Here is a 26,835-nt window from a genome sequence, read left to right as displayed (position 1 = left end):
ATAATTTTTTAAATTTAGCTACATACATACTTCCTAAACCATTTCATCCAGTACAGATTTCTTGCCAATTTCCCAGAGAAGGAACTATAACAAGGATCAATTGCTTTGAAAAATTTCCAGGGATTCACTTATATAGTTAAAACTCTGAATTAGAGTTATGGAATTCCATTAGCAAACTCACTAAATGACAGGGAATGAGAAGAAACCACTGCATTGCAAGTTACTCAAAATTTGACCACCTAGAATAGCAGCTGTCAATCTATCTTTCCGAGGGCAAAAAATAGCTGCAAATAAGGACCAAGTGTCCACTGGGTATTCCTTTCTTCTTCAGGGACCCAGAGAAACTCCACTAGCCCATTCAGAAAAATTCTATACTCAAAGCAAGGCTTGCTTTAACTTCTTTGACTCACCAACTCATGTAACTCAAATTATGACAACAATGTTTACATGATAGTTGTATAAAAATTTTTACAGATTTTAAAAATGCTTTTCCACACTTTTACTGGTATTTCATTGACTTTTCTAGCTCTCATAATATCTTGGGAGTTCATATTAAGTCGTCATTGTTCAAGAAATTTAAATGGCAAAGTAATGTCAGACTAAGTAATCTCATTCCCTGATGTGAAAGAGCAGATGTTGAAACAACACCACACCAGTACATCCTGACACTGTAGAAAGGACACTGGCTCTGGAGGCAGAGGAGCTGGGTGCCCACTTCTGATGCTTATTATCAGTGACCTTAAGTCTCCACATCTTCCTACATCTCAGTTTCCTTGTATGCAAAATGAGGGGTTGGACTAGATGGCTTGTGAGTTCTTTTCCATATATACGATTGCCTTTAGACTTTCTGCACAGGCAGAGTGGAATGTTTTTACTATGAAATTTTCAGATATTTTGAGTGTGGTTTTGGCAAAGAATTCAAAGGTAGCTAGGTGGCTCAGTTGATCAAGTGCAGGGATGGGCACCTGTAGCCTTGAGGACACACGTGGCCCTCTAGATCCTCAAGTGCAGCCCTTTGACTGAATCAAAGGGTTATAGTTAACTAAATCAAAGGGCTGCACTTGAGGACCTAGAGGGTCACATGTGGTCACAGGTTCCCCACCTCTGATCAAGTATATGACTTGGAGTCAGGAAGGGGAAAGGGAAAGTCATAAGAAGTTCTATAACACCTACCATGTGTCAGGCACTCGTGCTAAACATTTTACAAAGATCATCTTATTTGACCTTCACTTCAGTCCTGAGAGTTGTGTTGTTAGTGTCCTCATTTTACAGTTGATGAAAATGAGACAAAGGCACACAACTAACAATCATCTGAAGCCAGTTTGAACATACATTTTCCTGATTCCAGGCCCATTGTTCTATCCACTGTGCCATCTAGCCACCTAAGGAAGACATGCATTTCAATCTTATCTCAAGTATTTACTAGCTGTTTGACTTTAGGCAAATCATTTAACATTTCAGCCTCAATTTCCTCATCTACAAAAAGAGGATTGAGTACCTACCACTTCATGGAGTTGTATAAGGATCAAATAAGATAACTTTTGGAACGCACATTAAAGAGCAATATAAATTCTAGTTATTATCATTAGCATTTGGACAGAAAACAGCAAGGGTTTTTTTCAGGAATTTTTGAAAGCAATATATTTTCTCTTTACCAACATACAAAGAAATTTAATATTTATTTAATGGCAGCTGTTATTTGGTAGAACCAGCCCTAGAAAAGGAGTTGGGCGGTCTGAGTTTAGATTTCTGCTCTGCTATTTACTAACTATATGATATGAAAAAATTTCTTTAGCTCTCTGAATTTCAGTTTCCTTAATCATAAAAGAGGAATACTAGTACCTGCACTTTCATTTCAGAGGGTTATTGTGAGGAAAGTGCTTTTTTTTCCCTTTTTTATGTCAGAGAAAACCTTCTTTTCCAAAAAAATCACAAGCCTTTGGCAAAGAACACTTTGTCAGCATTCATAAGAGAGCACAGTTCTACTTAAGGGAAGAATATTTGGGTTTTCTTGACTGTTGTTAGCTGATTTCATAGAATAAAAGAATCTCAGGATTAGACGGAACCCCTAAAACCTAATCCATACCTGAATTTCTTAATGGTGAATTCAGTTTATTTTATTAATTTAATTCAATTTGACAAATGTTTGAGTGGCCACTACGTGTTACAGCATACCAGGTGCTTCAGGAGATACAAAGATAAATAAAAAACAGTTCCTCCTCTATGAAGGGATGAATGTGATATATACAGGAATAAATATAATATAGAGGGTGAATACTCAAAAGGGAGGTTCAAAGTGTTATTTAAGCTGAAAAAAAAAAAGTAAAGATCATGTATTTTGATGACCAGGGCCTACATGAAGGGGGTTACATTTGAAGATATTTCATTAAAAGTTTGGTTGAATTCATTTAATTGCAAAGGAGAAAAATATCTAGTTAAACTGGATGAATGAGAAGTAATGAATAAAAGTAAAGGGGCCCTTTGTAGGGCAAATTGTCACTAACTTCCTCATTGGTCAGATGAGCATTTAATATACGAAAGCAATTTACAGTTGCAGGTACACAATTGAATAATTGGAGCGCAGCTAGGTGGTGCAGCTAGGATAGACCACTGGGCTTGAAATCAGGAAGACTTATGTTCCTGAGTTCAAATCTGGCCTCCGACACTTACTAGTTGTGTGACCTTGGACAGGTTGCTTAACCCTATTTGCTTCAGTTTCCTCATCTATAAAATGAGCTGGAGAAGGAAATGGAAAACAACGACAGTGCCAAGAAAACCTCAAATGGGGTCATGAAGAGTCAGAGACAACTGAAATAATTCAACAATAGCAATTGAATAGTTATAAATTCCTTTGAAGGACAACACAAAGAGGGAGGAGGATATGTTTTTTAAAAACCAGATGAAGGGTTAGTGATTTGAGAGGGCTCCATGGCCAACTTTGACATACAATCTCCCTTATGGTTTTCCATAACCTAAGTGATCAAAAAGTTCTTTAAAATGCTATAGTTGACTCAAATCAAATTATTTTAATAAGAATTTGTGGGGCTACGGTGCAGATACAAAGACAAGCAAAATAAGTTACCTGTCCTAAAGGAAGTTATAATTAAATAGAGATGGAAGAAAAAGTACAAAAATAACCATAGTGGTATAGTCTCTTCCCTGATCACAATGTCCTATACTCCCACTTCTCCCACCCTTATACTTGTACATAACCCTTTCTTCTCTCTCATCATGACCTCAGTCATTCAATTTCTCCTTATTCTGCTAATCTACCAATATTATTCTGACCTCTCTTTCCACTCCCAGTCTTGATACAAAAGTTAGCTGTTTCAGTATCTTCCATCTTTAAATCTTTTGTTGCTTTACACTTTGTTCTAGGCCATGTCTGATTCAATCTAAGCTAGAGGTTCAGGTTCTGGATTAGAATGAAATGAGATTCTAAACCAAACCTATCTTAAAGATAGGTTCATTGTCATTTAGAGGGAAAAAAACTAGGCTAGCTTATGTGAAAGAGATGTGGCATTCATCACATCTTATCCCTAAGTATCAAGGGTCTAAAAGTCTTCCCAGGGCAATGGTATTAAACTCAAATAGGAATAAGGGTCACTAAACCAAACAGAAAAGCCATGTGTTGACTTAGAAAACCACAAATTAACATTATATGTATTTTATTATGTTTCTTCTTTATTTTTGTTACATATTTCCCAATTACATATTAATCTGGTTTAGCTGTTACTTGGAAGTGTTGTAGACCATGTATTTGATACCACAGTTCTAGGGGACCTTTTGCTACTTGTATGTTCTTATGACTGTTATTGGACAATCCCATCCTCAGAGTTTGAAAGCATAAGGAAGTTATTTTTTAAAAAAAGAGTAGGGAGAGAGAAAACCCAAAAAATCAAGTGAAATTAGGACCAGTTCACAGTGGATTCACTAGGACCACAGAGCAGATGATCATACTTTCAGAGCATTAGCCAAGCCGTACCACAGATCAGGACTTCAGTCAGCACCAAAATTTCACTATATCACTATTCATTCAATATTCTCTAACGCACCAACCAGAATATGTCCCTCCCTCAGAATCCAATGAGAGAATACCAAAATTTTGTTCCTTTAGAGATCTCTGCTGAGAAACTTCTCCCTTCTGTGAAGGTTGGGTAGTTCTGCCGAAATATTTTCACCTCAGCTGTCATTAGATAGCATTAGATAGCAACAATTTCACTACTTACTCCTCCAAGCTCTCTCTGAGAGACTGATCCAAAGAGCAGCAATGCAGATGGGTCTGATCAATTCCAGATTATAGTAAACAAAGAGGTATACTGTGCTACTCTCTATCCTAGTGTCTGAGTCACTGACCTCTCTGTTGGGGGCCAAACTCCTTCCCACTCCCTGAGGCCTATATTATTTCTTCTGCTTCTCTCATCACCTTGATGGCCTCCTCTATCAGGGTCTGCGTGCTACTCCCTCTGTTGATTGTCCAGAGGTCTTTGAATAACTTACCATACTTGTAAGGTCAGAAATGGACACTCAGGATAGTGCAGAAAATTATAGCTGGTTTGGTGATCCAAGATATGAGAAGCTCATCTTCATTTTGATATTCACCTTCTTTAATGTAGAAACCCCTGCTGACTGTCAGTCTTGACTAAGGGACCCAAGAGTTCCCAATCTCTTGGACTCATAAGGCTGCTAAAACTAGAAATAGGAATCTCAGGGTCTTTGTTCATTCACCTATGCTCAGAGAAGAAATACAAAGCAAAAAAAGGAAGTCAGAGACTTGAGAACTAAATTTAGGTTCTTCTAGCCTAGCCATACACAAGAATTCACCATTCTTACTGGAGGGAAAGGACCCTCAGTGGAAGAGAGACATACAGAGACAGAAAGAGAGACCGACAGAAACAAAAAGACAGAGGGACAAAGAAACAGAGACAGAAGAAGGGAAGAAAAGGAACCAAAGACTGAATGAGAGAGGGAGGTGAAAGAGAGTCAGAAACAAAAAGAGGGAGAGACAAACAGAGAAACAGATAGAGACAGAGAGACAGAGGCAGATGGGAGGTAGGGAGGATGGAAGGAGTAAGACAGTGAGACAGAAAGATGGAGAAAAATTAGAGGCAGAGGGAGGGAGAGTGGAAGATACAGAGAGACAAAGACAAAGACTGAGGTAGAGAGAGAAGAGAAAGAGACTAAGAAAGTAAGCAAGACATAAATACCAGAGTGAGAGTGAAAGCTATTTCTCCTTTTAATTTGAAGCAGTTCCATGCCCCTACCATGTAGGAAGGATATAACAGATCTCTGGTGTTTGCTGCATCGTTCCAAAGCACCAAATCCTTCAGTACAGACCCCAAAATGAGGCCCACTAGAAGTAACCCAAAGTTTCTTAATCAGGATTTGGGAGTGTTGGGGTGTAATGGTAATTTAAATGGGAAGATCTTTCTCATTCATTAATAGGCCCATGTGATCTGCTTAAATCACATGGAAGCCTAAGTCATATGTGGTGGGAGGAGCTTGCTGAACAGGTGGAACAGGAAGGGTGGAGCAGAACTGGGAGGAAGTTGGTGAGAGCAGCTAGGGTGGAAGAGATAGAACACAGTCAGGCACAGCTGAATGTTAGTGTTTGCTTGTGGGAAGGCTACAGCAGGGCAGGGAAGCTTGGGAATAGCTTTGTCCCCTGCAGCGCTAATGTGAATTGACTTCTTGGTTGCTATGATAGATTTGGCTTTCAGGTATTGGGATTTGTCTTTCTGGAGTCTGAATAAATGTTTTTCTTCTGCCTTCTATATGGAGAATCTGTTATACTTTGCAATTCAGAATTATGCCAGCATATTCATAGTCACTGTCAGTACTGTGAATATTGCCTTGGTGATACATTTGGGAACAATATTCCAACCTCTACTCCCTTGAAAGTTAGGATATTTTTTGTTTTGCTTTGCTTTTTTAAAGAGCTATTGAAACTATCCTCAAGACATAATTGGTAAGGGAGCTAAAGGCATGGTCCACTGATATCACTTCCCTGTTGTCTGAAGTCAAATAGCCATGTTTGATAGGCATACCACAATGGAAAACTCAGAGGAAAGGAAGTCTCACTGCACCAAATCAACTCATGTTGTCTTTGACTAATATCCTTGTTAAATATTCATCTCTTACTATGGTTAAGAAAATCTCCTTTTGTTAACTGATTGCCTATGAGTATCTCATTTTCCTCTAATATCTCTCTAATTTCCTCTAATATCAGACCTAATATCAGACCTAAACTGAGGTCTGATATTATCAAACCAAATTAATAGAAAACCAAATGAAATTTACTTAAGTCAAGTGCAGCCCAGAACTGATGACTCATTTGTTTTCCCTCATTATACTCTTTCCCTTTCAATACTTTCTGTCCTCAACAAATCAGTTGGGGCACCTTTGTTCAGCCCCAATTCCATTAAGTATTTTGGGATCCCAGAGAGGCTTAAACATTTCCATTTCCAGTGCCTCTCTCATAGAATCAAAAAGTCTTAATAAAGTCACATTGGCACAGTCCTTAATGGCTTTGTGAATGTCTTACAACGAATGTCTTTCAACATTATTCTTAGATAATCCCAAAATGAACAGCATTCAGAAAAGTCTTAAATCTACCCTAGCTGGTACGTCTGGAGATCCTAATTACTTCAAAATGTAAAGTTGTCAAAATTGAACAAATAGCATTGATCATCTTTACAATATGCTTTTCAAAGATAAAGTACATTCATATCTATCTCACCTAATTACTGTATGTGCAATGAAAATTTACTTTCTCATCCCCCTGGGTCAGTAACTGTAACCTTCCCTGGCCCATCAAGAGGGCCTGCAGTGTGTGTCCAGAACAACAACAGCCAAAGGATTCAAGATTTTCTTATCAGGGCACTACCCAATATCCTGAGGATCCCCTTCCTCTACATTGATCTTTCCCCACTTCAAACCACAAGATTAATCATGAGGTTATTATGAACTAATTTTGCTGATATATGCCAAATATTTGGAACCAGTCTTAACTCAGGCTGATATTGTGGTTTAGATTCAGTATTGGTACGAAGCAAGAAATATTCCTAGGACATTTAACATTTAACAAAAGGAAGTTTATTTAAGAATAGAATGGAAAGGATAGACCACAGGGATACAATATTAACTCATTTGGACACAGTTCTACTTTCTTCCTATGGAGATGAATCCAATTAGATGATTCACACGGGATCAGCAAATCCATAAAGTCTGAGGAGCATCCAACTCATCATGCACTGACTGGGCTTTTAAACACCGTGATCAGGAAGCTGAATCAATGTTTCGAATCCTTGTCTCCTGGGACAATGCAAGTCTTGCTTTGCCTTTTAGGTGAAAATTACTCTTATTTACATGGAGTAAATGTTGCTTTTACAAATGTTGCTACCATAAATTATGCAGTTGAGTTTCCTGGATTTTGTAAATCACAGGGGTCAGCCCATCCTGAGTGAAATGGATAAGCCTGGCCTTGGGAAACAACCTTCATGATCATGGAATCACCTGGTAAGGATGTTTTGTCATTGCTTTTGTTTTTGTGGCTTAAGTAAAATAAAACTTCATTATATTGGGAGTAGTCATGTATACTGATCCCACTGGATCAGTCTTTACAGTACATTCCTTTTGTACTGCCCTGTGTCTTTGAGGATCCTCCTGGGGATCTGGCACCTTCACAACACTAGGCATTGCACTGATGTTTGTGTATGACTGTTTATGCAGTGTAGGGCCAGGGAGAAGAGGGAGAGTAGGCAGAAGGGGATAGAAAGGTAGGTGATGGTCAAACAGAGGAGAGATGGAAGTTCTTCTTGATTTAAAATTCAGACTTTTCAGGCAGACATTAATAAAGCTTTAGTGTCTCAGTTCAGTTTCTCCTGATAAATTCCAAGGTCTGGGAATGGCCCTAGAAATATTTCCCTGGGAAGCTTTTGAGAATTTTCCCTCACTGAGCCTGAACTATGGGGCTAAAAATACAGACATGCATCTGACTAAATCTTCCTGGGGTACACTAACAGACCCTGTATTCTTGTCAGGAAACTAATAGAAGTCATTTAACTTGGGTTGAGGGTGGATATCCATTTCTCTGTCAAAAAAAAAAATAGAGGGATCAGATGTCTGGAAGACAGCATGAGCTTGGAACACACTCTAGCTCTTCTGAACAACCAGGTGAACAGATTGAAAGGGAAGGGTCCAAGTGGCATGACAGCCACAGCCAACAGATTTATCTACCCCATCCCTTCTCCAGCAGGTGCACTGATAAGTTAGGCCTTCCAAGCTATCCATTCTTTCCTACCTGTCTCAGATCCCTGTATAAGAAGCTGGTTGTTCTGCTGTGTTGCCCCAGTGACTAATAGAATGCAAATGATTATCAATGCATCCCTCTTGCTGTATGGAACTGAAGAGTAAGGGGATAAGGAGAGAAGAAGGGTGGATTTTGGTGGCAATAAGGGACAGATGAATGAGAGGAAGGTGTGAGACATATAAGAGAGTCTGAATTGAAGGAAGAGAAGCAAAATTAGAGTAATGATAAACAAGGCTTTGTTTTTTGAGCCATGAATATGTAGCTATATGAGGAAACAAAGGAATTATACTAATTTTAGCACTGTGGATGATTGGTTGTCCCATCTTCCCATGATCTTTTCATTATGGCTGCCCTACCATCTTTATCTACTATAGGCAGAACAAACAAAGAGAATTTGATGAGGGAGAGAGCCTTCTGAAAGAAATTCTGGAAGCCTCCTGATCAGGAGAGGTGTATATGAAAGTGGATGAGGGAAAGTACAAAAAGAGTAGGTAGAACCAACTATTAGTCAATCTTCCCTCTGCTCCTAATCTCTTGTGTACCCCTCGAGGTACACCCCCACAAAAGCACCCCTGAAAAAGTCAAGACCTGCTAGACTACTGTGAATAGAGGCTGCTCATTTAGCTTCATGTAGGAAGGAATAACAACAGAGCTATGCATTCCTGGTGGAACTCATTTATCACTTTACTAGAGTCCTCTATCTTTTAATGTGCAAGTCTAAACCAAAATAAGTAGAGACAGACAGGCTTAATCACCCCAGGACAGAAGAAAAGGAAATTTCATAGGCCAGGATTTTGATCTCAGGTTTCTGTTCGAAACCATTTCCTCACCTCCTTGACCTCACACCTGTGATGAGAATAAGGAAATTACGGAAAGAGTAAAGGCACTTCTTTTTGGCAAATCTTTGCCAAAAGGCACCTGCTCTTCTGTGAGGGTTGCTACAGAGTAGCAAGACATAAACACTCAAATTTTTCTGCTCTTATCCTTGACTTATCCTCCCTTTCTACTTTTCATATTTTAGTAACTCAGACTTGAGTAATTCCTCCCATCTGTCTGCTCTGCTCCTACTCCCAAGATACAAAACACTAATAGAAATCCTTGTGCTAACTGGATCTTACATACATATATATATATATATATATATACACACACACACACACTAGTGAAATTCAATTGAGTCTTTACTGTTACAGAGAATTCCTTTTTTAAACTCTCATTGCCTAGGACATTCTCCATGGTAGTTATTTCAGTCTTTTGTCTTCTCCTTAACCAATGAATTCTACCTCCTCCCTCACTCTATTCAGATGACTTCATCCCTACCTGAATCTCTGAAAAAATTTGGATTAATATGAACTCCTTTAACTCTCCTGAGACACTATCATAAACATGTTCACTCACCTTGTTCTTTTTGCTTCAATTCTGAGAAGAAAACATAACCATCTTCCTGACCAATATCTCTTATCTTTTACCTCATTTTGTCCTGTCCTGTTTGTGACCTTATACTTTCAATAATACGTTCTCTCATGAATATCCTATCTCTTCCAATCTACCAGTTCCTTCCCCTTAACCTATAAATGTGTATACATTTTCCCACCACATAAAACCTTTTCTTGCCTGTTACATACCTCAAGCTATTATCCATCCTCTCTTTCATTACTAAACTTCTAGAAAGAATAATTTGTACTTGTTGCCTTCACTTCAACACCCATTCAGTTTTCAACCCCCTGTATTCTGGCTTCCATCACCACCACTATAATAAAAATGCTGACTTCTTTACAAGACTATTTAAGGAATGGAGGTATAGCTCCAGAAAAGTTTGCTCTTATCTGGAATTTAATAATGCTATATAGACCATAAGTGGTATACACACACAGACACACACACACACACACACACACACACACACACTTTCAAGAAGAAATTATAATCCAAGTCTCAATATTTTTCTTTCCTTTTCTCTTATTTTCCTTTCTTTCTTTTTTTATCCTTTTCTCTTGGGAAATGAAATATTGCAGTCCTCCCCAGAACCAAAGGCTGAATATGAGGAGCTGAAGTTCTTTGCAGCTGTGCCAAAGCTGGATAATCATACCTTAGGAACTTCTGAATACACTAATCATGAATAAGTTAGATAAGGATGAACATAGGAATTAATCAAATTCCTTTGGTGTTCAGAAGTTGCACTTATGTGCTTCTCAGACATTTTATCTGTTGTTTCTGTGCCTTCTTTCCTCCTTTTGGGAGATTTATTGATTATCCCTTTCTTCTTGATGGTCTTCTCTATTGTTTTCTATTCATCTTGTTTGCCACTTTATTCTCATTAATTTCCTTGTCCTTATCTAATTTTTTTTTGGTTGACTTCTTGTCCTCCCTTTAAACAAGGCTGTCTCTCAAAGTTCTAATCATAGCCCTCTTCTGCCTCTACTACCTTGGTCATTTCATCCACTCCATGGCTTCAGTTTTTATCTACATGAAGATAATTTCCAAATGCACCTCTTCACAATCCTTGCCTCAGTCTTAAGTTTCCAAGTGTTTGTTGGGCACATCAAACTCAACAAATCCAATATTGAATAAATCATCTTCCTTTTGAAATCTTTTCCTATTCCTAGCCTCTCTATTTCTTTTATTGGCATCACTATTCTGTCAAACACTGAGGCTCAAAAATTCAGTTACTTTTGACACTTTCTTCTTGTTCATACCCCACACCACCAAGTCCTGTTGATTTTACATCTGATGCGTTACTCAGATCTGATCTTTCCTTCCTACTCCCTTTTGCAACTACCTTTGTTCAAATTCCCATCTCAGCTAGCTTTCTGCTTTTAGTCTCTTCCCTCTTTCATCCATCTTATTGCCCATGCAATCTTGCTAAAGAACTGATCATTTCTCATTACATCATTCTTCTATTCAAAAACTTTCAGTGGCTCCCACTGACTAAAATGCAAATTACCTGTCTTAGCTCTCAAGACCCTTTCATTACATTTCCAATCTTAGCTTAACTACTCCTTTTGACATACTACATATTTCAACAAAACTGAGCTATTCACTGTTTCCCATTATCACCTTGTACTCTACTATCTCTGTGCCCATATTATCTCTTATGTCAGGAACTAATTTTCTTCCCTCATTCTCATTCCTCATTGGCCATCTGGTCACAGAATTATGTACTATACTCTGTAGGTGATTAATTGGGTAATTAAATGTCAAATTTCTTACCTATAGGTTACATAAAGCAGAGCAATGAGCCATATGTTGTTTGTTGATGTTTCACGGTACCATCGAGTGCATATCTAATCCGAACTCAATTGACATACTATAGAGTAACTCCCTGCTTTCAAGGCTCAACTCATGTGCCTCTATCTCCATGAAGCTTTCCCCAATCTCTCCCAGTTAAAGGTGATCTCTCCTTCATCAAGTTTCTCATAGCACTATGGACCTTTCCTTTTTAATTATCATATTCCATCATATTCTAGCATGAATATGTCATCCTTATCCCTTTCTTTCACATCACCCTCACCTTATAAGCTCCTTAAGGAAAGAGTGTATTTTTTTCATATCTACATGACATATAGATTCTGGGTATCAAGTATACATTATAATACCTGAGAATTTTAATGTAAAAATGAGAAAAATGAGGATGAAGAGAAATATAAGGGAAAGCAAGATTGTGAAGAAGAAACAAAAGATGCCAAAGATTTGAAGATTAAAATGAGGCCGCATACCTTTATGTTATGAATACTTTTTTAAAGGAAAGAATTACTAGGAACTAAAAATGGTAAGCAAAAAAAACAATGAGAGAGGACTCTGGAAAGATGGCAGAGTAGGTCAGAGAATTCCAAGCTCTAAAACTGTTCCCTCACAAAAGAGATGAAATAGTACCTTAGGGTCAAAATTGAACAGTAAAAAAAAAATAAGAATGGGGCAGGACAGGAGGCATCCTGGGACAATCAGAGAAAATCTGAAGAAAAATGAGATTTGGTCTGTGTGAAGAGTAAGCACCTCCAGACTAAGTTCTAGTTCTTAAACAATAAGCTGTAAGCCCTGGGGTTAGTTGTGTTGGGAGGCTGCTTCAGTCCCAGCCACAGGAATGTTTACACCCCTAGACAGTGAGGGGTCTTGAGTGTCTGAGCTGGGGAAGATTAAGGGAACCTCTGCTCACAAAGAATGACAGATCCAGCTATACTGTAGATTACCAGTGGGAGCAAGAAGGAATCAGCACATGCCTGGTGAGGGCAGAAGTGGTGGAATGGGGACTCTGCTGGCTGTGGACACTTACTGGAGATCTTGGTTCCAGTTCCAGGCCAGAGGGGAGAAATGAAAGAGGATCTGATGCTAGAGGCACCATCCCCCATACCTCAGGACTGGAAGTGATTATAAAAACTAAACTCCTTCAAATTAAAAAGAATGCACAGGCAAAGGAGAAAGAATACAAGCATAGAGAGTTACTATGGGAATAGAGAAGACTGGGGTTCATCTTCAGAGGAGGATACTTCCCCTTCTTTGTTTTGCGCGGAGCGCACCTGGCTCTAGAGCAAACAGTGGCTGGAGGCTGAGTGGATTAAGGAAGGCCTTTAGCATATGAGTACCCTACAACAAGACTTCATTCACACAGAAATCTGCAGCTAACACAACTGACAAAGGGAGGCATCAAATAAAACAAAGATGAAACTAAATGGCTGAGTTACAACAGGGGAAGTGCAATCAACTAATTCCAAAGCATATTTTAAGAGAAGCAGCTGGTGTAGGCGTCTTACATCACCACTCCCTTAATCTTGCAAATGGATCTATCCAGGTGGAAAATTGGTCACCTCCTCCCCACCCAAGTGTCCTGGGTTTGTGATATCAAAGTCCTCCTTCAGCCGGTGGAAAGAGATGCCTAGATGGGAAGCTGTCAGCAGCAGTGTCTGCGGTTGTGATGAGTGCTGCCTCCTCTCTGGGCAGCAAGGTTAAAGCTGTCAGCAGCAGGCTCAGGTGGTGTATGATCCTTCTCCGGGGTCTCTGGGCTCTCTGGGGTCTCCGCCTCCTGCATCTCCGCCGTCTCCGACCTCGGTTCCCACTTACGGATCCTTCTAATGGGAATCCACGCATGACCTTTTCCTATGGAGACACAAACATACCCTCGACCCCATATTAGTATCTTAAAATGTCTCATAGCTGGAGTAGTATGTGCGCTCCTTGAGATAGCTGTATCAAGCTCTGATTGTATTAGGCCTCTTAATCTTAGCTCTGATTGTGTTAGGCGACCTTTTCCCCTTCTTTGTTTAGCGAGGATCGCCTTTAAGGTAAAATTGATAAGAATGCATAGTAGCTGTTTATTTTGGTATAGCTGCAGCCAGGTGCTCACAAATGCTTGATTAACATCTGTAAGGAACCTGAACTTTACGGATTTTTTCTTTATAACAAACACAGGAGCATTCCAGGGTGCTAATTGCTCCTTGACCAGTATTTGTAGTGCCTGGAGTTTTTCTGAAGTCAGAGGCCATTGCTCCACCCAAATCGGGGTGTCTGACTTCCAATTCAAGGGTGGGGACTCCAGTACAACAGCAATGGCCCTTACTAAAAATTTGATAACCTCATCCCGAGGCAGCTAATAGCCATTCCGGCAATCAAGACATAATCGGCGGCCAAGTACTGTAATTGATTTCCTGTAGCCTCAAACTGCCCTGTTCCTGTAAATTGCTGATAAGCCTGGGGGGCCTGAGCCCCTAGCCCACCGGTAGTGCTCTTTACCCTCTGAGAAAATTCTGATACCCAAATCACATTCTGCCCAGGGGTAAGGCAGGCTCTAGCTAAGCTCTTCCAGTCATTAGGAGTCAGAACAAACTGACCGCTGAGAGTTTCAAGCATGGCTATAACAAAGGGTGAATTAGGGCCATGCTTGGTACAAGCCTCTTTAAGAGTCGCCACTCTCTTCCACTCTATGGGTATGTGGCTCCTTCGAACGCTACCGGGGACACTGGGGTCCGCTATTTCTAGCACAGGAAATGTCCCTACATCTTCTCCATTCTCTATAGCCTTTCTTATTCCTTTTTCCAAACTGGACTGTGGCCCTGGACTGTCTGACCAATGGAGCAGGTTATAAGGAGGCGCAGAGGGAAGGCACGGCGTATTCTCCCCTGCCTCGCCTTTTCCATCCGCTAGATGGAGCTCCGAGTCTATTTTTTCTTTACGCTCCTTAACTTTCCGCTTAACTTTCTGCTTGCCTGGGTCCTCCCCTCCCCTCTCTCCGCTTCCACTCTTATTCCAATCCCACCCTGGCCTCTCCGGCCCTTCCTTACAAAATTCTCGGAGGTCGTTTAACTCTATTGTGACCCCCGCCTCCCTGCCTTCCCTGTGAAGTGTCTCAGCCCAGACCTCCTGTTCCTCTGGCTTTATTACTGGCAATAGATTCCTCATCTCCACCCTTTTCCCAGGGGTTTGGGAAGCTTCTCTCCACTTTCTCTCCTTCCGAATCTAGGATTCAGGACTCGCTTCTTTCACAGCCCCTTCCGGGTGTACCCCAAAAGCACCCAGGATTATCTGCGCTCCCAGTCCCTGTTCGGGCGCCAACTGCCAGGCCTAGAGGCCTGTATTGGGCTACCCGAGTCTTTCTTACCTGTCCCAGGTCTTCGGTTGGCCAAACCGGATAAACATATGAGAGAAAGGACGTTCCAGAGTCGAACAGGGGTTGAGCTTTATTTCAGGGTCCAGGTTACAAGTGCAGGGGGGTCTTCCTTAGGAGGAAGAGGGGGAGATTTCCTAAGGAGGCTAAGCTTAAGGGATTGGAAGTAGAAGTACAAGCGGGGAGAGAGGGGGAGGGGAGAGAGGAAAGAAAAGAAAAGGAGCCTACTGTCCTCTTTGGCTCCACATGTGCTAAGCGCTTTCAGGCTTCCTCAATCCTACTTAACTCTCCAGCAGCATAGTTTGCATCTAAATACTGTGCTGTTAGATAACAATAGTGTGCCCAGATCCGGGACGACCTCGAGGGCAGGGAGACTCCACCCATCACGTATCTCCCGGGGAGAGGCGGAAATACCCGAGCTAGCCGAGCTAGCTCAGTCTGACCTTCTCGAACTCCCGCTGTTCATGGAGGGCCTCATAAGACTCTAAGATTTAGAAGTCCCACTTTTACCTGCCCGAGACTGTCCACACGGAATTGAGCTTCCAATCCCAACAATACTGAAGCAAAGAAACTCTTCTACCCCAAAAGGTAATGGCAAATGGTCACCTGATCAAAAAGAATTCATAGAAGAATTTTAAAAAGACTTTAAAAATATTATGAGAGAGATTGAGGAAAAACTAAAAAAAGATCAAAACAAGAAAAACAAAAAGATTATGAAAAGAAAGTCAACCAATTAGAAAAGGAGATATAGAATCTTAAGGAAGACAATTACTGCTTGATAATCAGAATTGGGCCACGGGAAGCCAGTAAAGTTATAAGAAATCAAGAAATAATAAAACAAAACATAAAGAATAAAAAAATGGAAAATAATGTGAAACATTTCATAAGGAAAACAATTGATCTGGAGAACAGATCAAAAAGAGAAAACATAAGAATAATCAGGCTACCCAAAAGCTATGATCAATAAAAGAATCTTGATACAATAATACAAGAAATAATTGAACAAAATTGTCCTGAAGAATTAGAACAAGAGGAAAAGTAGAAATAGAAAAAATCCATTGATCACCACCTGAAAGTAATCCTATGAGGAAAACCCACAGGAGTATTATAATCAAATTCTGAAACTCCTAGCTCAAGCATAAGATACTATGAGCAACAAGAAAAAAAAAACATTTAAATATGGTGGCTCCACAATTAGAATTGCACAAGATCTAGCAGTGGTTACACTAAAAGATCATAGGTCTTGGAACACTACATGGAACTGCAAAAGAATTGGGCTACCAACCAAAATATACCCAGCAAAGCTAAGCATAATCATGAATAGAAAAAAAATTGGACATTTAATGAACAGTCAGACTTTCAGGACTTAAAAAAATTGAACTTAATAGAAGATTTGACATACAAGAACCAAAAGAAATATAAGGTAAATCTCAAAGACTAATTACAAGGTACTCAATAAGGACAGACTGTTTACCTTTTATGTATCTAAAATGTAAAACGTATGTCTAAGATTTTTATTAGTAATTAAGAAAAATTAGGATAGACCTGAGCATAACATGACTTTAAAAAGTAAAACCATTTAGTAACAGCTAAAAATTATCTTATACAAATGAGGTGTGAGAAAAAGAACTGACATAGAGGAATTAGATGGGGGAGAAAGGCTATTAGTTCTAGGCATTTACTTTCATAAAGAATGGGTTCAAGGGGGAACTATACATATAAAGAGGCAGAAAGAGAGAGAGAAGAGTATAAAAGTCTTCTAAACTCAGAGAGAAAAAAATGCTAAGGGGATAGGTAGGGGGAGAGAATAAGGTGGATCTCTAGAGGAGAGGGTGAGGGAATAGGTTAAGGGGGGTATAGAAAGGTGTTTAGATTAATGGGAATGGGAGGACAAGGGAGGGATCCTTGGAAGGAGGGATATAGGTGAAACAATAGAAGGGCAAGTTATCAGGTAGAAGTAAAGTAGAGAAATTAGGAGGGAAAGGAAATAAGAGATACACACAAAAAACAAAGATCAGAAGTAGAATTTGTTAGGGAATGTATATGTCTTTGCATGCATGCATGTGTATATATGCATCTATATATTTATATATAAATACATCCACATTTAACTGTAGCTTTGGGTGGGGGGGTGGAGAACAAAGCAAAAAGTACACAGCAAAGAAGAAAAGAAAACTAACAAGGAAGCAAAAAAAAGATGGACAGATCTCAACAGAACACATAAGGTTTATTATATAGGCTTTCTTAAAATGGAAATTTATTGCTATATATTTTGAATCCTCTCATGTCCTTCTGTGTGCATGACGTGCTTTTTTCTTTTCTTATTTTGTATTTAAGTTTATATTATGTTTCTTTTTCTTATTGTATATTGAACTTTCAGTAATTAAAAGCATAAATAAAGCAGTCACAGACGATAATCTGGAAACTCTAAAAAAAGAAAAAGAAAAAACAAAATGTACCATATTTTACAGATAGAAAAAGGTGCTTTTGATATGTGTTATTTATTTGAATCCACTGTCTGCATATGATCGGACCATCAACTTCTTAGAGCTGAGAACAGGATTAGTAAAAGGCAAGAAGAAACAACACTAATGAGAAAAAATATACAGCATCCAAGTCAAACAACTCCATCCCGAACTTTTTAAATAAGTAACTGACAATCAAAAAGGGACATGAATGGCAGAAATATTGATAACAATTATAATAGTTTTATAAAGAAGTTGTAGCAGTGTGAACCAGTACTACCACAGGTAACTTGCCAGATAAAGATTGCTACCAAAAACCACAGTGAGTTACAATATAAACTTCTCTGCAAGATTTTACAAAAGGAAGGCAAATTATAATGAACTCATACTATCTTATAAAGTAGAGAGAAGCAGTGTAGAATAAAACCAGTTTTTTAAAAACTTGAGAAGACATACAACTAAGCAAAGATATCCCAAGGACATCCTAAAGTATGGAAACAGTATATAAAAACAGAATTAAAAGTAGAACAAATATGGGCAGAAATTGTTATAACTGAACTTTTCACTAAAAAAAATGGAACCCCTTGGACTGTAACATAATAGTTATATATCTACTTAGAGGAGAGGTAGGAATGACACCAAAGAGAAAAGTTATGGGGAAGAATTATTGAGAGAAAACTCTATGGAGGAAGCAATTGTGAGGACATTGATGGAAGTATACAAAATGAGAAGAAATTATCAAAGTTGTGTTGCAGGAGGGGTGGGAATCTCAGACCTTATTACTACCCCCCAAAAAGGTATCTGATAGAGTATGAATAATTATTTACCTGTATCCCTACTCTCACATTTATACAAAAACTTCATGAAGAATAGCTATACACAAATCCAAGGCATTCATTTGCCTATGATATTTAGCTTTGAGCCAGCATCCTTATCATTTCACAATTTACTGAAAGATATATAGAATAAAAGGTCTCACAATACCTATTGTTGATTATATAAAACATCCTTTAATCTGGTAGAAAATTATCTTGTTAATTAATTGATCCTCTGATCATTAACAACAAGTGAGGAATAAAGTAGATGAGATGAACGCTTACCAAAGGTATTCACCACTGTGATGGTGAAGATTCAGTACATCACTCAAAATTAAAGAGATATTCCTTGTGGATGATGAAGTGTTCCAGATATTCCTACTTATAAATGGTATTGTGGTGATTGAATCAACCCCTAGATCATTGCAGATTCTTCTTAAAGAGATTCATAACCACTTAAAAGAGTTTGACCTTACCATCCACATAGGAAAGACCACATGGATGATAAATACATTTCGCTCAGATTATAATATGCACTTGAATGGACCACCTATGATGTTTGTCCATCAACGTGTACATCCATGACAGATAGTATAGATGGACAATGTAAAACAGGAGAAGTTATTTTTAAGCTGGACTGCAAGGGTCTTTTAATGGCACCCCAAATCCCATAAAAGCAGAGGCTCATCTTTTTAAAAACAACATTCTGACTGTTTTGCTATATGTGAACAAAACATGAAACAAGACATTCTCTAAGGAACAATGGAAAGGCATGTAGTAGGTGTGTGCAGGCCACAGTATACAACCAATGAGAAATATCAAAGAAGAGTAGGAATTTGGAAGACAATAGGTCAGTCACATGCCAAGTGAGGAATGGTGGGTGGGCAGTCAAAGTACTCCACTTATACCCTCAACAGAGAAACTGAGGAAGGCCTCCAGTAAATTGCCACCTGTGGGAAATTCATAAAAGAACGTGGAAAAGAATAACGCATCTGAGTATTGCCTGTAGAACCTATGCCAGTGCCTTGTACATAGTAGCTATTCAATCTATCTGCTAAATTTGCTGTTCAACAATCAAAGTGGTATGTAAGACTTGCCCTAAGAGAGTCATAATGTGTCATAAGAGTTCAAAAATAGAGTAATTCTATACTATTAGAGTTTTAGATAAAACGTCATGGCCCCTTGAGATGAGTCTTAAAAGATGGATAGGATTTCCAGTCGTAGATGAATGATATCATTCCAGCCAGAGGAAATGGCAGGAGCAAAATCATAAAGGTTAGGAAATGTGGGAACTATTTGGAGAATAGTGACTAATTTAGCTAATAAAAATTGACATATATACAACACTATAGGGTTTGCAAAGCACTTTCCTCCCCAACTCATTTGTTAAGTTTTACAAATATAATTGTTCTATAAATGAGAAGATAAAGATGCAGAAATGAAATGACATATGATCATACATTAATAAAATACCCAAGCTACGATTCAGATTTAATACTTTCTAGATTCTAAGTCCAGTACTCATTTTCACTAATGTCATTTTGCTTTTCTCTAGAGTATGTAAACAACAAGCCTCAAACTCATCAGTGAGTTAGGGGAATGTCTACCCCAAGCATGAAAAGACTTTCCCTGGCAAAATGGGCAGATGAAAACAATTTGTTCCAATGGCCATGAAAGCAATTGAAGCAGGTACTATGGAGCACTTACAGCTTGATCAGATATCAAAGGCAACAAAGTCATGCACTGCATCCTGGGCTGTCTCCAATCATCCTGACTTTTGCATTGATTCTGGAAAAGAGAGTGAGGGTGACAACTTTATGCAACTCTTCCTCACTTAAATCCAATTCACAAGTAAGGCAAGACATCACCTAACGATATCATTGTTCCTCTTCAAAACAAAGGACAAACAACTGTATAGGTAGAGAATTAATAATAGATAAAGCACGAAAAGCCTATTAGAGCTATTTCTCTGGGCCCTTGAATTCCAAATTTGAGTTTTAATTTAAGAAGCAAATTCAATTTAAGTAAAGTTTTTATATAAGGGAATAATATGAACAGAACTTTATGAAGATTGATCTATCAGTGGACTGTAAAATGGATGAGTTAGAAAACTATTATAATCATCCGGAAAAGAGGTAATAAAGACAATAATTATGATGGTTGGAGTGGCAATAGAAAATGGGAACTTTTCATCCCTTCTGTACAACCTAGAAGAAGTACTTAATCTTGATCATTTTGTGAATTATCCAATAATAGCAAATTAGCCTAAAAGGCTGGAATTTCTATGCTGAATATTTATAGTAGCCTATATTTGTGATAGAAAAAAAACTTGGAAATTAAGGGTATACACATCAACTTAGAAATGGCTGAATAAGTTATGGTATGTGAACATGATGTATTATAAGAAATGAGGAAATAAATTATTTCAAAAAGGCATAGAAAGACTTTAGGAAGTTTCTTATCATGCTTAGAGCTGTACCCACAATGATATAGATTTTCTTATCATACCTAGAGCTGTACCCACCATGATACAAATCTTGTAACCATGACAGAGTAAGGGAATGCGTGTATTTGTCCTTTGTTGCTGAAGAAGACCCTGGCATCAGAGAAATAATGACATGACTTACACTTGACTTTGTTTTAAGTGAGGGAGGGCTGTGCAGGTCACCAGCCTCACTTCTCCTCCAATGCCATCTGAATCCAGTGACCAGATATTCATCAGGATGACTGGAGATGACCCAGGATGAGGCAATTGGGGTTAAGTGACTTTCCCAAGGTCACACAGCTAGTGAGTGTCAAGTGTCTGAGGTGAGATTTGAACTCAGATCCTCCTGACTCCTGCACTGGTGCTCTATCCACTGCACCATTTAGCTGCCCCCAAATGATTTGTCTGGGGTCACATAGATAGTAAATGTCTGAGACTGGCTTTGAACTTAGGTCTTTCTGAGTCCAGATCTAGAACTCTCTCTATGGCACCACCTGGCCACTACTGGGCAAGAGAATACAAGGATGAAGATCTAGCAGTATGAAGAAGGAAAAAGAAAAGCTACTGTGCCAAACTTCATCAACAAGAAATTGAACATGAAAGGGAGCTAGCAGAAAAGTTTTGGGACCAAGCCAAAGAATAGAGAGATGGTGTGAACAAGGATATGAGGAAACAGAATTGATCAATACCACTGGTAATTGGTAGGTCTGTGGGGTCTACTGCCGAGGCTGACATATCCACTGCAGAGAAGAGGCAGCAGCTGATCCAAGAGTCTGGATTCTTGGGGGGTGACATGGAACGCACTCATTTGGTGAAAGTGTTGGATTTTGCCTTTCTCCAGAAGGTTCAAACTGAGATTGCCAGCAAAGAGAAAGAAGAGGAGATGATGATGAAGAAACCTCAGAAGGAAACAAAGAAAAATGAAGATCCTGAGAATAAAATTGCATTTAAGATACATTTGGACTGCAATATTTGCCAAATACTGTTCAAGAGCAAAGCTTATGGAAATGAGCTATTTCTGCCAGGCCACATAGCCTATGTGGTAGATCTGAATGATCAGTGTGCAAATACAGATATCCCCACTATACTTACCTGGAGCAAAGCTGATTGTCTTACCATGGATGTCCGGATCACATTGATCATAATTGGTAAATCAGGAACCTGATACAGATCTCTTCCTACTTGTAGCAGGGTACCAGGAATAAGAAATTGAAGAAAAAAGCCAAAGGAAAGAAGAAGAAGAAACCCCAGAAGGCTGATGTGAACATTTTCAAAGACTTTGGAGATTATATATTATCAATAACTAAGGTCCCAAGGGGAAAAGAATGGGGGCAATATTGTGAATGGGAGTGAGACTGGAACTGAGAATAGAAGAAAGCAAACGGTACTGAAAGAGGGACCAAGCAAAGGAGCAGGAGCAGGAAAGAGAAGAGGAGAAGAAAGAAGCAACATAGCTGTTTTGAAAAGCCCAAAGTGGATGAGAGCCTCTCAGTACTGACAAAGATCCTGAATCTGCCAAGAAGCTGATAAAGTCTATCAATGAAAAGTTTGCTGGTTCTGCTCATTGGGAAGATGGTGAATCACCAAAGAAAAGCCAGAAGATAAGAAACAGCTGCGAGATTTCTTTGGCACGTCCATTTCCATGTTAAGTAAATATAGATAAGAATAAATTCTTGTGATGATGAGGAAGAGCATTCCAGGAAAAGGGAACAGCATGAATGAAAGCACCAAAGCAGGAACATGCAGAATATATTCGGGAAATAGCAAGTTTTAATATGATAAGGTACCTAATGTACCTATAACATTTAGGAAGGAAGGAAATAAGCTTTCAGTACCTACTACATTCCAGGCACTATGCTAGGCACTCTAGAAATACCTCACTTGATCTTCACAGTGACCTTGAAAGGTAAGTGCTATTGTTTTCTACATTTTGCAGTTGAGGAAATTGAAACAGATTAAATGAGTTGCCCAGCGTCACACAGCTAGAAAGTGTCTGAGGCCTGAGTTGAAATCAGGTCTTCCAGACTCCAGGCCCAAAGATATAACCACTGTATCATCAAGCTACCTTTATTTAGACTAACAGCAAACTTTTTTTTATTCACAAAGCCCAAAATACCATGTCCTCTCCCTCAGTGAGAATACAGATTAAAAGAAAGAAAAATTATAAGGTCCCAATTAAGTAACTTGCTATAAATTTAGTTGTTATACACTTAGGTTTTCTAACTTGCATATTTCTCTCTCTGCATCAATCAGATGATCAGTATTTATTAAGGATCAATTATGTGTCAGATACTCTATTAAACACTGGAAATACAAAGAAAGGTAAAAAAACATCTCTTCTGTAAGAGAACTCAGGCTAATAAGGGAGATGACATAGAAATGGCTATGAACAGACAAGCTATAGACAGGATCAATCAAAGATAATTAATAGAGGAAAAGAACTAGAATTAAGGGGGATCAAGAGAGGCTTCCTCTGGAAGGTAGGATTTTAGCTGAGTCTCAAAGAAAACCAGGAAAGAAAGTGAACACAGATGAGAACAGTCCAGGAATGGGCAGGGAAAATTCTTAGAGTTCAGAGATGGAGTTTTATGTTGGAGGAACTTTAAGGTATATAAGATGTAAGAAGATTAAAAGGGGACAGGGGAGGTTATGAAAGACTTTGAATGCCAAACACAGGATTTTATAGTAATCCTGGAGGTCATAGAGAGCTATTGGAATTTATCAAGAATAAGGGGGTTGGCACAGTCAGACTTCCAATTTAGGAAGACCAATTTGATTGGAGTGGAAAGAGAAATGTGGTACGCAGACCAACCAGCAAGTTATTGCTGGTTCAGGCATGAGGTGATAAGAACCTGCAAATAAAGTGGTGGCAATGTTAGAAGAGAAAAGGGGGCATATATAAGAGATGTGAAGAAGGAAAATTAGCAGGTCTTGGCAAGAGATTAGATGTGGGGAGGTGGTGTGAGAGAGTGAGAAGTTGAGAATGACACCTAGGTTACTAGCCTGGGTGACAAGAGAATAAAGTATCTTCAGCAGAAATAGGGAAACTAGGAAGGGGGAGGTTGTGGGGAAAGATAATAAATTCCATTTTGAACATGGTGAACTTAAGATGCCTACAGGACATCCAGTTTGACATACCCAATCAGCAGTTGGAGATATGAGAATGAAGATCAGCAGAAATTTTAGGACTCGATGAATAGATTTGAGAATCATTATTATAGAGATGATAATTGAATTGATGGGAGCTAATGAGATTATCATGTGAAATAAAATAGATGGAGAAAAGAAGAAGACCCAAAACAGAATCCTATGGGATACCTATAGTTAGCAGGTTTGACCTGGTTGAATATCTGGTAAAGGAGACTGAGAAGGCTTGATAAGATAGACAGAAGGAAAACGAGGCAAGAGTAGTGTCACGAAAACCTAGAGAAGAGAGTATCAAGGAGACAAGGGTGATGGACAGCTGCAATCTGAAAGGAAGTCAAGAAAGATAAAGATTCAGAAAAGGCCATTAGATTTGGCAATTAAGAGATCTTTAATGATGAATTCCAAAGTCAGACTGTAGAATTAAGGAGAGAGTTAGACAAAAGGAAGTGGAGGTACTATTGTAGATGATCTTCTCAGGGAACATAGATATAAAAGGGAGGAAAGATATGAGATGATACCTAGTGGGGCTGAATAGATCAAGTGTTTTGTTTTGACAGTGGGGATAATGCAAGTATTTTTGTAGGCAGTAAGGAAATAGACAAGGAAAGATTGAAGATATGTTAAAGCAGAAATGATAGAGGGAGTATTCTTCTGGGAAAGATGAGATAAAATGTGATCACATGTATACAGAGGAGTTTGTCTTAGTAAGGAGAATTTTCACCTCATTTTGTGAGTCAAGGGTGAAGATGGAAAAAATGGCAGAAGGCACCTGAGAGATATGAGTTGAGGAGGAAAGGAAAAGAGAAAACTCTTGGGAAATAGCCTAAATTTTTTTTCAGGGAAACATGAGATAAGGTTCTCAACTGAGAGGGTGAGGGGAAGATGAACTATGGGAGTTTTCAAGAAGAGTGAAAATGTTTGTAATAACTATTGTGACAAGTGTGATAGGAAATCAATTAGGGAGGGGTAAAAAAGATTGTCTTGCTGATGTGAGGGCCCAGCTGAGATTCAGTTATGTAAATTTGTACTGGATCCAGTCAGAAAAGTTTTGTGATGTTCTCCAGCTTCATTTGGCAATGTTTGAGTAGGAGGGAAGGCAACAGATGTTAGGAGTGATCCAAGAATGAAGCTTGGGAGGGAAAGTTCAGGAATAGGATAAGGGGGCAAGAGGTTCAAGAGAAGAAGATGGTATAAAGTTTAACTAAGTTCTCTAAGTGGTCAAGATGTGGAAAGGAGGAGAGTGTGGTTAAAACAGGGATGACCTGGTAAAGAAGTGGTCAAGACATTGAAGGTCATGGTGAGACTTTGGATTGCAAAGAGAGTTCATAAACATGGATGTGCAGTATTTATGGGTGAGGTGAAGAACAAGAGTGTAATCAGTTCTGTGTATAGCTGAGGTGGTGTCATAAGAAATGAGTAAGTGGAGGAACTAGGAGGTTAAAATGTTTGAGGAAATAGCAATATGTAAATTGAAATCCCCTAGTAAGAAGGTAGGAGTTGGGGAGGAAAGACTGTAAACCAGGCACAAAATTCTTTGAGAAAAAAATGGGAATATCCTGAAGGTCAGCAGACAACTATTGGAATTATAACTGGGTAAGAGATACATTGAATTTCAATGAAGAAGCTACTGAGTAGAATAGGAGACTCTGAACAGGTCAATGGGGAACAAGGAGCATTCCAACTTCCCAACCTTGATCAACATGTTGGCAGAGAAATGAGTAAAAAGTGTAGCCAGGTCTGGAAAGTGTGTCTGGGAAGACTGTCATCAGAAGGGAGTCAAACCTCATTGAGAACTAAAAGATGAAAGGAGTAGGAAAGGAAGAGTTAAGATGAATGCAAAGTTGTTTCCATTGGAGCATACATTCCAGAGAGCACAGTGAGAGGAGTGAGTAGCATTAGAGCTCATTGTTGGGTGGGTTTGGTTTAAAAGGGATAGAGAAAAGGAAACAGACAGTAAGGGATAGAGAATGGAGTTTTTATGACAGTTGAAAGTTCATGATCCCTGAAATGGAGCAAGTATGACTGCTGGAGAGTTTGTTACTCATTGTCAAATTAGTTCAGTTCATGAGACATTTCTCTATGTTTCTATGAATTTCTTATATTTATTGTGCCTTATGGTGAAATGATATTCCATTGCATTCATAAATGAATTTCCTAAGTTTTGGTTTTTACCCAACTCTTACTTATAATATGGAGGTGAATTACCTCAATAGTTTTCAGCTTGTCACTTGCAATACTAAATATATCAAGTGAACTTTTCCAGTCACCCAACCTAAACCACTTCAACTGTTCTCCAGAGCTCTAATGTCCTATGTTTTCTCTCCTCTAAGTGTCTCTCTATTGCAGGGGCTTCAGGATTATAAATTTTATTTATTAAACTCAAGATTTTATTGATGCCTTTTCTTTAATCATAGCCATTTTCAAATACAACCCCCCCCCCCCCACACACACACACAATGTCCTTAGTGAGATTTGCTTTCTTAACAATCTTTTTTTTTTTTAAAGCTAAATGATAACCTACTTTTCCAAGGAAAGGTGGAAGGTGTATTTCCTTACCTCTTCTTGGAACAAAAATAGTGGTGATTATAACTAGAAAATTATCTACTTTGTGGTCATGTATATTTTTCTGTCCTTCTGTTGACTTCAAAATGTGTTAGTTGTTCCCATGTTTCTCTGAATTCCTCATATTTGTTGTTTGTGATAGTGTAATAATATTCCATTACATGCATGTTGAGTAAAATTATCAGCTTCCAACTACTCCTAATTTATTTGCTACATTGTTCTTTGCTTCATTTTGCCACATAATTTCTTTAAAATTTCAAAACTTTTATCCTTTCTGAATATCACCAAATAAAACAAAATAATAATTTTACAATTAAATTATTAAATTAAATTTACAATTTAAATAAATTTCCTCACAGTATGTATCATTGAATTTACTATCTTTTCAAAAAAAAAAGGGATCCCTAAGTGGCAAAATGACATGATAGAATATTTTAAAATGTGATTAGAATTCA

At 38.6% G+C, this 26,835-nt stretch overlaps 1 pseudogene; it reads left to right on the top strand.

The window, feature by feature from the left end:
• Positions 1-21,155: 21,155 nt before the first annotated feature.
• LOC140517422 (protein Red pseudogene) lies at positions 21,156-22,334 on the top strand (annotated as a pseudogene).
• The last annotated feature ends 4,501 nt before the right edge of the window (positions 22,335-26,835 follow it).

This window comes from Notamacropus eugenii, chromosome 1 (assembly GCF_028372415.1).
Source record: "Notamacropus eugenii isolate mMacEug1 chromosome 1, mMacEug1.pri_v2, whole genome shotgun sequence".
Taxonomy (NCBI): Eukaryota; Metazoa; Chordata; class Mammalia; order Diprotodontia; family Macropodidae; genus Notamacropus; species Notamacropus eugenii.
This window is presented reverse-complemented; position numbering and strand designations above follow the sequence as displayed.